The sequence below is a fragment of the Scylla paramamosain genome, unplaced genomic scaffold (genome assembly GCF_035594125.1).
Source record: "Scylla paramamosain isolate STU-SP2022 unplaced genomic scaffold, ASM3559412v1 Contig76, whole genome shotgun sequence".
Taxonomy (NCBI): Eukaryota; Metazoa; Arthropoda; class Malacostraca; order Decapoda; family Portunidae; genus Scylla; species Scylla paramamosain.
The window spans coordinates 302,501-315,000 of NW_026973741.1; the positions used below are offsets into that span (position 1 = coordinate 302,501).

At 44.9% G+C, this 12,500-nt stretch overlaps 2 long non-coding RNA genes across 6 annotated transcripts in view; one reads left to right on the forward strand and one right to left on the reverse strand.

Annotated features, from left to right (window-relative positions):
* LOC135098711 (uncharacterized) overlaps positions 1–8,608 on the reverse strand; it is a 39,052-nt gene extending 30,444 nt beyond the window's left edge. For both annotated transcript variants that reach the window (XR_010267296.1, XR_010267295.1), the window contains exon 1: positions 8,461–8,608. This is a non-coding gene — a long non-coding RNA (uncharacterized LOC135098711). The remainder of the gene's footprint in view (positions 1–8,460) is intronic.
* LOC135098710 (uncharacterized) overlaps positions 1–12,500 on the forward strand; it is a 98,177-nt gene that overhangs the window by 21,290 nt on the left and 64,387 nt on the right. For 2 of the 4 annotated variants that reach the window (XR_010267291.1, XR_010267293.1), the window contains exon 2: positions 5,544–5,899. This is a non-coding gene — a long non-coding RNA (uncharacterized LOC135098710). Of the gene's footprint in view, positions 1–4,658; positions 5,900–12,500 lie in introns of all 4 variants that reach the window. The other 2 variants (XR_010267292.1, XR_010267294.1) reach the window with 2 other exon arrangements.

A 12,500-nucleotide genomic window follows, 5' to 3' on the forward strand; every position in this document is an offset into this window, starting at 1 on the left:
CTCATTCTGCCCACCATTCCCCCAATCCCTGGCAACCTTCCTTCTTCTCCCGTGCACCCACAAACTCACACACTACACGTGACTTCAAGTAGTAATGGAAAGCGTGGGCATGTTTGCTATACTCATCCTCCTCCTGCTTCCTCCACCGGTAAGCTACGCATGGTCTTCAAGCACTCAACATGACCGCGTTACAGGCAAACCCAGTTCACCACACACAGGCCGCTGTTCACTATTTCAGGGATGTCTGTCTTACTGTCTTTCCAACCCGCTCATTACTACCACCCCCACCACCACCACCACCATCACCACTGCATCACCGCGGACATCACAACGTCCAGCAAGGTCCAGTGTCGTGTTAGGCGGGCGCGTCCCTCTAATCCTTCCTAAGACTGACCGTGAACTCTACCGACGATGATAAAAGTTATGACAAATGAGTGAAGCGGGGCGTGGCGGCGCTGGGCGAGGCGGGGAGGCGCGAGGCGGTATGGCTCGGGGTGGGGTGGCGAAAATTTTAGGGGTTGTGAAGGAAGGAAAGGATGGGAGAGAGAGAGAGAGAGAGAGAGAGAGAGAGAGAGAGAGAGAGAGAGAGAGAGAGAGAGAGAGAGAGAGAGAGAGGGGGAGGCGGATGATAGGGAGCGGAAAGAACGAAGTGCATGTGAGGAGAGGATGGGAAGAGAACGTGAATATTTATCGTTGTTGCAGTGTAGCGGGGCCTGAGTGAGGAGGCGAGGGAGTGAGAGTGAGGGGGTGAGGAGGGGAGAGATGGAGAGGCAGGGATGGAGGGCACGTGTGTGGTGAGGAGAGTTAGGGAAGGAGGATGTTGGGAAAAGAGTAGTGCGAGGAAGGGGAGGAGAATGAACGTGAAAACCTCTTTTGGCGTGGCAGAATGCAACCGGACGGGAGGAATGAAGTAAGTGAGTGGCTGAGAGGGACAGGAGGATGTAAGAGGCGGGAGGAAGAAGAATTATGACAAGGGGAAGGAAATAAGAGTGAATGAAGGGAGGAGAAAGCGACGGAGTGTGTGGTGTAAACATAGGCTGTGGGGTGTTTGCTGCTGCTGCTGCTGCCGCTGCTGCTGCTGTGTGTGTGTGTGTGTGTGTGTGTGTGTGTGTGTGTGTGTGTGTGTGTGTGTGTGTGTGTGTGTGTGTGTGTGTGTGTGTGTGTGTGTGTGTGTATGTGTGTGTGTGTGTGTGTGCCAGCTTAGTTCATAAAATCTCCTGGCCTCATCTCTGCACTTTATTGCATCTTCCCGGACTTGTCACTCTGCGTGCGCCTCTCCATGCATCTTTTATTAGTTTCAACTCAGTGTGATTCACGCCCATTAAATAGACAGAAAATTTGCACTTCTGGTTATTCTGTATTGCTTGATGATGGAATTATTTGCTTTTTCATCTCCAGTTATTAGTAAGTTTATTTTCAAGAGCTTAAGAAAGCAACAGGTATATAGATAAGCGTGGCACAGCGCTTGGGAGCGATGCGCTGTGATACAGCAGGCAAGTTGGGCGTAGCTTGGCGAGAGCATGGCTGAGGTGTTCTTCCTGTAGTGTGCACTACTTAGGCGCAGAGTCATAACCAATTCCTATATCCAAGGAGGCTGCACGCACCACTGAAATCAGAGCTATTAGCAAATTCATCTTCAACGCCACTCCGTTGTGGTGAGGGACAAGCATCGGAGTGAAGGCCGCACGTTGCAGCCTGTCAGGCTCACTGCCCGGAGCCACTGGCTAATTGTTCCTCTATAGCACGTTCGATAGCGACACTGCAAGAATTGCTACTGCTGCCAGTGTGTACTGCACAGTAACTCTTGCAGCAAGCCAACTAGCGAGCTGTAATCATTACAAAGCCTCAGCTGACATTTATGACACTCCGCTTAGAGGCAAGGGTTACACTGGACGGGGACATCAGCTTTACAGCGAGGGAGTCCGGTGCCAAGCTGAGCACAAGACGGGTGGCCTCCGCTCGCCAGACACCAGACGGCGGTGCGAGTCATTAGCCTCTTGAAAAAGTTGAGTCATGCATGATGTGTGAAAAAAAGAAATGAAATAATTGCCTACACGATTGATGACGCTTTGTTAACGTTTGCATCGCCCGGGAAACAACTGTAGCTACTTGACTATTTGTAGAGAAGAAGGGGAAGGCCACACTCATCCATGACATGGCTCACGTGACCAGTCTGACGTGTGAATGACCACCGCTTGGCATAACGTAAGCTGCAGCCTATGAGGTGAAGTCTGCAGGGCTGTGGTTTAGTAATTTTAAGTAGGGATGTGAGAGGATACACCAGGAATGATGAGAAAAGAAAGGATGTACTCCAGAGCGGGTGTCGCCTGTCATCCGACAGCGACAAAGTGAACGCGTGGGTCACGGCAGAGGGAGAACTAACTCCCTGACGCTTCCCCAACACCGGTTATTGCTCTTATAATTAATGGCTGTACAACAGTTTAAGACAAAATTTCATTTGACCACTTGAAGACAAAAGACATTTATATCAATACTTAGAATGAGGCATCCTCAGCGTACTCCAGGACACACAGTGCAATGTACCACTGCTACAGTTGGCGGAATGAGGGAACACTCGTCCCTCCACTGCCGAGAAGGGAACCACATTTACCGCCTCTTGAGTGCCGTGAGAGTCATTCACTGGCTGACAGGTCCGCGACAGTTCGCTCCTTCACCAGCCACACAAGCCATCCACGTAATGAAAACACCTGATGAAAAGTGAGCAGGTTGGCGCTTGAGGCGACCACTACACAACCCACACGCCAACCCTGTGTAGCACATCACTCGCAGGCGTCAAGTGTGTCAGTCTGGCCGTGTGTGTGTGTGTGTGTGTGTGTGTGTGTGGAAGAGAGAGATGGAGGCCCATGTACATCGTTTAGTTGAATTGCTGCACTGAATGTGTAGTGAGTGCTTCACACGGAGTGCAAGAGTGCACGCGGATGGGTAGTTTGTAGATAGTTTTAAACGGCACAGCGACATGAGAAAAAAAAAAAAAAAACTGGTGAACCAGTAGCGATGCCTGAACGCTCTTGCCTCGATTACCCGCCTTTACCATTCATCTGGCGCCTGACACATCAAACAACAGGCGTAAAAACTATACCGCGGCATACGCACGCCAGCGTTTGTAACCCAGACCTTTGGATGCACACCAAGAATAAACTTTTGCCTGTGTCTGCAGCGGCGATTACGAGTAGTGGACAGCGTGCCCCTGTACATCCAAACATCGTATACTTGGCTTTTAGGCTGGAGCTGACTAACTTTATAGCACGCCCACTGTGCACTTACTGTAAAGCATCGCAGTGTTACGACATTTAACGGCAAGCCTCGTCGTATTCGGAAGTCGAGGGGTTACGGGAGAGTTGTAACGAGTGGAAGTGAGCACCCTTAACTCCAGACATCAAACAACCCCCGCCCCATGCCATACAACCTCCCGCGTCACCCCGACACCCGCCCCCCCGCGTTCACACTCCCCGGCAGGCAAAATGGATCCTCATCAAGGGTAAAACACGATAATACGCCTCGATGACCAAAATTTACTACAGATACATGTTCATCCCAGACCCTTCCCTCTTTATAGCAGAACCCCCCCCCACCTTTCTGCGTGTGGGTGTGTGTTGCAGGCCGAGCTGAGCAGCCGAAAGCTACTTGTAATTAAGTTCTCGCTGGTCTCTCTCTGTCAGCAGCGCAGGTCCGTGCTGGCAAAGCGCCGGTGTCTGCTACACTGCTTTGTTGCCTAGCTGCTAAAAAGAGCGGCACGTCATGCTTCTCTTTCACGATTTCCCTCCGCTCATAAGAGACTACAACGCGACTTTTATGCAGATTCACTAAAGCATATGCCGCTATTTGCTTCTGTAATGTGCATAATTTTTTACATTATCCTCCTGCTGTATGAGAATAGCTGTTAGCAAGAAACACGCCAAAGCAACACCACTCTCAACTAACTGACTTACTGAACCACTTGTAAAATCCACATGAGTTTTTGTTGTACTCAAGAAAAAAAAAAAAGTAAAAAAAGTCACCTCTCTCTCTCTCTCTCTCTCTCTCTCTCTCTCTCTCTCTCTCTCTCTCTCTCTCTCTCTCTCTCTCTCTCTCTGACGACAGTGTGTGTGTGTGTGTGTTTGTGTGTGTGTGTGTGTGTGTGTGACATTCACTGTGGCAGAGGGAGTGACAGAAACCGGAAGGTGAAATTTACACCTTTGTTTTCTGGCGATGATTCGAGGAAAAAGATTGAATAAATTAGTAAAGAATCATTGAATCAATAGCCGACACGTGTACATAAAGACGCACTTAAGCTGCATACATAGGTACATTCAATACTATAGAGATTTATATATGTATTATAACAAAGAGCACGGCGGTGTCGACTAGGAAGTGCTCCATCACAACCACCACCACCACCACCACCACCACCTTCCCCCATCCCCCAAATACTCGCATAGCACACAACACACAATAAAATTTCAATCAATCTCCTGCTATGCTTCAATTCCTGAACACACACACACACACATACACTAACAGGGATAACACTTTACTCCCCATTTCCTTCAGTAAGTTTTCAGAATTCCTTTTCAATGTTGTTTTATCATGCCAAATGAAGAATCACGCTTTACTTTTTTTTTTTTTTAATTAATTCCCCTCTCTGTTTTTTCTTCCAGGTTGTGCACAAGACCCTCAATGTTGTTGGCATTGCCGTGCTGTGCTGTGCTGTGCTGTGCTGTGCAAGGCTCGGGGATGTATTAATACTGGTGGTGATGGCCACGACACACTGACACACACACACACACACACACACACACACACACACACACACACACACACACACTGATAGCACCACACACATACAAGGCTTAAGGGAGGATATATCACGTAACACACCACACATACACACGCACAAGAGTAATACATATATACACATGCAGATATACCTTCCTAACAATATAAAATAAACAGTGAGCGTGAGAAAACAGGAAGGTCTTAGGACTAATCCTCGTTGGTGATAAGAGAGATGCACTGTAGATCATTGCTGTGGGCCTCACCGGAAGGGAGGGTGAGGTTAATAGATACGGAAGAGATGGATGGGGAAGAGAAGCTGAAAAAAATAATAGAATAAAAATGAATTAGAGTTGGATGGTAAACCGGATCAAGTGCAAGGCAAAGGTGAACGGTAACGATGAGGCCCGGGGGTACGAGAGAGAGAGAGAGAGAGAGAGAGAGAGAGAGAGAGAGAGAGAGAGAGAGAGAGAGAGAGAGAGAGAGAGAGAGAGAGAGAGAGAGAGACTCGCCTTTCTCTTTAACGCTGCTGTGACAAGGGATGAGGAGGGAAACGAGTGCCCTGCAGTGAGGAGGGCAAGGCACAGGGACGGCAGGGACAGGGAGAGGGAGAGGTGCTTCAGGGATGAGTGCTTGTGACTACTGAGGGAGATATGGACGGTAGCTGGGGAGAAGCAGAGAGAGCGAGAGTGAGGAGGAGGTCAGGGAAGAGCAAACAGGCAGGTGAGAACTTTGTGACGTCTCTTTCACTCAGCCATACACTCACTCAGTTGTCGTAAGCTTGGAAACACAAGAACTGGTGTGGTGAAACAGAAAAGTTTATGCCGCGGTTTGACATTTCCCGCCCTGAACACTGAACACGCCGGGCATTAGTAAGGGCGGCCAAAGGTGGGTGTGTGGTGTGTGGCAGCAGCAGTCAGTGACTAGTGCCGGCGGGTGGCGGCGGCGGCGGTGTTGGAGGTGGTGCCTTACAAGGCGTGCAGGAAAGCCATGACGGCTTTGGTGGCAGCATGCAGACGGGCGGCAACGGACGGTCTGCCAAGTCTACCTGGGCTGGGCGGACTAGCACCCTGGCTGCTGCTGGCGGCGTGGACACAAGCGGCCGTCGCAAGAGTCAACGTGAAATGTAAGTATAACTTTACATTTCTAAATAATAGCTGTTCACCCAGAAAACCACAGATTCTTCTAGTGAAACTATTCTACATTGAGTTACTTTTGGGAACTTCGTCACCTTTACGCAGCACCTTTAGTTTTTACTTGGTGCAAATATTGCTTCAGAGCAAACTGTACTGCAATACCACTGGGATGAAATTGCGGGATGTGGTGCCCACGACAGCCACCCGCATCCACTGCAATCAATATCTTGCTTTTTCATCTTTTTTTTCTGTTTTCCAAAGTCATTAGCTCCCACTATCCCTCCTCACTTGTGCCACCTTTATACTAACAAGCTAAAATGTTACTTAATTATCTGTATTATGCAAGCGGCGATGCTTTTTATAAGCCAGTTTTCCTGTGGGTCACTCGGTGTCTGCTGAATGATCCTTTGGACTGATGAATATACCCCACGATGCAGGAAAGGTCTTGTTATCTCACTGAGTGCTGAAACACACACACACACACACACACACACACACACACACACACACACACACACACACACACACACACACACACACACAAACTTTTAATACGTATACATTTCACTAGTAACTATGCTTCCCCTAAACCTAATAATAAGTAAGTATCATAATGAGTGTTTCATATATACACAGTTAACAAGTTGCCAGAGGTTGCTGCACAGTAAATAATAAGATATTACAGACAACAAATTCATATCTACAAATGAGACAGCAAATGGTGGCGCACAACGAGCCGTACATTGGCCTGGAACAGTTCCAGTAATAATAACACCGCGGGAACGCTTCGCCATGCTTGTTACACTCAGTTAATAATGTTTATTAAAAATATAACTTATACATGATTAGGAATTGGAACTACCTGAACGAAAAAAAAAAAAAGTTTTAATTTTAAAATCTGGTTTGGCCTCTCAAGTTTAATGAAATGATTTTGTGCCGCGTTGTTCTGGTTCCTCTGACTGATGTAGGTCTTAGATACATATATTTTGTGTGACAGAACACTACCTACGTTTTGGCTTCCCTGCAACAACTCAGTATACAAAGCAAGTAATGGAGAGAGAGAGGTGACAGGTGACAGGACCAAATTGAGTGTGGGCGGGGCTTTCACTCAGCACAGACATGGATTACAGTCTTCGCCCACCTCCGCCCAGTAATGACGAAACAATGCTGATCAAAACTGCACTTTGATGGAGGCGCGAAGTGACTTAGCATCATGAGTTGAGCCTATAGTTTTAATATACTCGTAGTGCTTTCTGTCAAGAGTGATTCCTCCCGCGACTTAATACTTTAACCTGTCTTCCTGCCGTGTCTCAGTTAATCAATAAAGCGGCTTCCTACCTTTTCCACTCACACCGACGGATATTTCATCTCATGATTTGCATTCCTTAATCTCCTGTATCCTCTCAAAGCCAGCTGCCCACACCTGTCCCCGTCCCACATCTCTTCACCTGTCACCTCCAACCACTTTGCAGTTCCAGTCTGTAATCTTATAAAAACAGCTGCACTATTTAGCTCAATCTGACTAACGTGCTAACCAGTATTCGCCCTGGACCCACGAAATTGCATTGCACGTTAGCATCCACCCTGCTTAGTGTACCACCCCGCGCTGACTGGTGTGTGTCTCTGTGTGTGTGTGTGTGTGTGTGTGTAGAATGAATTGAACTGAGTTGATTGAATCCACTCAGACTTTATGAATAAGTAAGCAATGCATCTCCATCAAAATTTATGAAATTATGCAAAAATACATGCAGTATGAAATAAACATATTCAAAACGAAATGGCTTATTAAGTATAATACTTTTGAACACTGCATACATATCACGCAGTGCCACAATTTCCCCTTTACAGTGAGACAAGAGCGTGGAATTCGTCTCTTGCACCACCACCACCACCACCACCACTGCACTTGTTCCAAAGTCTATCCTCTGTGTACACATCTGCGTGTGTGCGTGTTCGAAGCTGTCTGCTCTTTGTTTACGAACAAAAGCCGGACTGTTGTTAATACTTTACAGCACTATTTTCCAACCTGGGGGAAATTTTAGGATTTCAGGGGGAAAATCTATTGAGGGAAATAAAAACTACCAGCTATTGGACGACAGAAAAAAAAAAAAAAAACTCATAATATGGTTGTTAAGTTTTGTTGAAGTACTATATATAAATACAAATCAAAATTTATGCTAGGATTGCCTTTAGTAATGACTTTGTACGAGTTTTTACATTTCCTTTTCACTCTATGAAGGAGGAAATCCTAACAGGTGAACTGGTTGAAAGGGGAAAAGACGAAAAAAAAAAAAAGTTTGTGAACTACTGGTTTACATAATCTGTTTCATCGCTATTTGTGGCTAATCATTCAACTAAGTCTTCAGCAGCGCACATATATGTTTATCAACACTCCTTTGAGCATCCGCAGTTCGCACGACAGCTAGGAACACAACATGCTATTATGAGCACAGGTGACAGGGAAACAAGGGGACAGCTAGTTAACTTTGAACACAACACTTGGAACAAATGCATACTCTGTACCAATTAAGCTTCCCTGTTCAGTACTCACCGAGCTGCTCAACGCCTCGTCACTTACACCCACTGCTAGCTTCCTAACTCCCGTGGTCTTCAATATATGTCACTGTCCACTGACGACACGAATACGTAGACACGTACCTCTCACAAACCTTAAAAGACAAACTGGCAACCGCAAGGCAGCTAGCCGCTCTCTGTTATATCTATCTATATATATGTATATTTTTCTCTAAACAGTGATGATTGACTATTTTTTTTGCTGAATATGAATAAAAATATTTTTTGTGATGAAAATATTACATATAAATTGTAAATAAAGACCATATTAGTGACCCACACTAATTGTTTTACTGATTAGGCTAAACGAGCATTTGCTATAAGTTACCAATCCATTCCTATTACATAATTTTGTTTGCATTATGGTTTTTTTGTGCATTTATTTTTTCCTTTTATTTTCCTAATCAGTCTTATTTTGATTTTACCTTCATACTGTATTGACAAGCCAAGAAAATGTTCAAAATGTCGAGATGATCCTCCATTAGCAATCTCATTTCCTTTTTTTTCTTGTTTTTCTTATGGATCTTTCAGCTATATTCTTCTTATTGTTTTGTTAAAAAAAAGAGAAAAAGAAAACACAATTTCATGATATATAAATGTGAAAAGACGAATGATTATGAATGACATTTAATATTATCGTACGCCGATGGCGGGAAGAGGCTGCTGTGCGTAGCAGATTGCGCAAAGTATTCTTGTGTTTTCTTGCTCGAAGTGTTGACGTGCCGTGATCCTGACGAAGGGGAGAGTGTACCAGTGTTCAGGGATAGACGAAGCGTCATGCACTGGTGAGTACTAGAATCACGCTAGCACACAAAAATAGTGTCACATTTCATCATGACATTGAGTGTGATCTTTGCAATTGTACAACCTGCTCCAACTTGCCTAACTCGTTCATAATCCCGTCACTCCCTATCCCTGCCTACTCAGGGCTTCCATCTACCCTTCACATCTCTCCTTCATAATATTCTTTTGCTATCTCTCTCTCTCTCTCTCTCTCTCTCTCTCTCTCTCTCTCTCTCTCTCTCTCTCTCTCTCTGCATTGAGCGTTCTGACCACTGAGAGCAAAATAACCTTTCTTTTTTTATTGCAATGACAAATGTTGGTGAGGCATTTTAAGGGAGTGTTAGGAATGTTTTGTGGTCCTGATATCCAACAAGTCCATTACACAAACAATATATTATTTTTAAGCTGTTTTCATGTTTTTTGATACGATTTTGTAAGTGTTTCTTGACATGTGGGTGGGAAGGAGAGAGGCTAATAATGGTAGTAATAGTAGCAGTAGTAGTAGTAGTAGTAGTAATAAGGTAACAAGCGTCATACTGTCGTTAGCTGCCAAACAGTTAAAGGAAGCCTTGTGGGAAAGCATTGTCGGTGAGGTAATGACAGGCTTCCATGCAATAGTAATGGCTAAACTTGCAACCAATGGCTCCAGGTGACGTCACGCAAGCCATGTTCGCTCACCATTGCATTTTTAACCCTAATTCAAGGTGCGGTTTTTTTTTTTTTTTTTTTTTTTTTGTCTTTCGTTAAACTTTCATGATAACTTCCTATCAAATGAAAACTTTGTGATATTTCAAGAATTAGAAAAAGAAAAAAGAAAAAAAGAAATTGAGAGAGAGAGAGAGAGAGAGAGAGAGAGAGAGAGAGAGAGAGAGAGAGAGAGAGAGAGAGAGAGAGAGAGAGAGAGAGGTTAAACTTTCATGATAACTTGCTCTCAAATGAAAACTTTGTGATATTTCAAGAATTAGAAGAAGAAAAAGAAAAAAGAAATCGAGAGAGAGAGAGAGAGAGAGAGAGAGAGAGAGAGAGAGAGAGAGAGAGAGAGAGAGAGAGAGAGAGAGAGAGAGAGTGTGTGTGTTGGTATGAGTGAAGAGTGGTGTTTGGCGTACACCTAATGTGAGGCGAAAAGTGAAGAGATGAAGGGCGGTGAAGGAAACGAGAGGGGAGGCATTAGGTCGTGTGTGATGAAACAGGATATACGTTGCCTTAATAATAAATGGAATGTATTTGATTTTCCTTCCTTGCGTAATTCTCCTCCGAAAAATATGTATTCAACAAATATTTGCCAGTGGAAGTTGGAATGAGAAGTTTGATAATCGCTCTCGGGCAGAAACTGTACCTTTGTTTTGTACAGCTTGTATGCTTTAATGGAAACTATGTAGCTTTGTGTTCGGTCTTTCCATGAAAAATCCGCGCCATGTCAACATTGCCTCATTATGAAATATTAACATCATCCAAGAGTAATGAAAGATCGTAGAAAACACACAGATGAATGTAGATTTCAACTTAAAACGAAGTCAATGGTTTTTCAAGACTGTTTATATGATTCTAGCGATATAGTAAGGATATCATCAGTAGAAAAGAAAATGCTTTTGAGAGCTCGAAAACTGATCCCTGTGGCAGTCCTGATGATTGGCAAAAGTGTATAACAACTGCATCGCCTCCCACAAGACACTCGCTGTAGCATTTCCAGACTCGTGTTTCTGTTACTTGTGTTCAGTGTGGTGTTTGTTGATGGAGGGCAGCGAGGCTGTGGTGCCTTAGCGAAACAATTCCTTGCCTTTCCACTGTTAAGTAAACACGCTTCTCTTTGCTAACATACAACACATCCTCTCGCAATGTAGATATTCCACCTTTAGTCTGTAGTCTTCACCGCCTCATAGAGTCTTCCAAGGTACGCTGAGCTGCATCCTTTGTAGTAGACGGAATCACTCACTTACTGACTTAATTCCTTGTCTAGAGTTTAAGTGATAAAGTGTGTCTTCCCGCTGTCTTCCCTCAGAACGCTATGCTAGTCACACCAAGAGCAATTGTCTCGCGGCGTCTGTCCTGCTGCGCTGGTTCATCTTTCTCCATCACATTGCTGCTGTTCGTTGTATCTTCACCACCCTCACAGCGGGCGCTCCTAACCTGGTAACTGTCTCTCCCAGTCCAGCGGCTTCCTATCCATCATGCGAGGTATCTCATTCACTCACACCTGACGGACGAAATCGGGGAAGCGTAGACACACAGCTCAATACTCCACGCTCTGTTCACTATTACCTGCTTCCATTTTCCTCGTACATTTCTCGTCCTCTTTTCCAGCCCCACTTCATGCCGTCTTTATTGAGATGCACACACACACACACACACACACACACACACACACCACACACACACACACACACACACACACACACACACACACACACACACACACACACACACACACACACACATTACTTGCTTTCTTTTATAATTTACCCACTTTCCCTATTCCGCCCTGGCCATTCTCTCTCTCTCTCTCTCTCTCTCTCTCTCTCTCTCTCTCTCTCTCTCTCTCTCTCTCTCTCTCTCTCTCTCTCTCTCTTCGTTTTACAAGCTAATTAGTGTTAGAGAGAGAGAGAGAGAGAGAGAGAGAGAGAGAGAGAGAGAGAGAGAGAGAGAGAGAGAGAGAGAGAGAGAGAGAGAGAGAGAGAGAGAAGACTGGGTAAGAAGACAAAAAAAGGATAAAACAAATGATGAAGAGAGTGGGTCATTAGTAAGACGCGGGACAAGTAAAGGGTATTTATAGAGATTAATGCAATGGTAGAGGGGGACCAAGTGAAACTGCCAGTGTAGAGGGAGGGAGAAGGTGTGTTGTATTTGTGTGTGTGTGTGTGTGTGTGTGTGTGCTTCGTATGAGCTTGTATTTCAGAATAAAGTTTTTTTCTTCTTATTATTTTTGCATCTATAACAAAAAATGTATGTAAAGTATTCATAGATTTCCATAATATTTAAGTAGAGTTTTTTTTTTTTTCTCTTCGTTGTGATATTTTAGATGAAATGAAAAGTTAGGTGTGAGTGCTGCTAACAAAGGTCAACAAACTGTGGGGGGCCTTCAGAATTTCCCTCGAGAAGCACCTACGTCAGGATCGAAGCTTACCTGGCGTCACTCACACGTACCTTGCACATGACACACCTGGTATATCTGTGGCTGCAGAGCGGCGTGAGGAAACCAAGGTGCACTACAAACTAAAAAGATGTGGTGAGCTCATG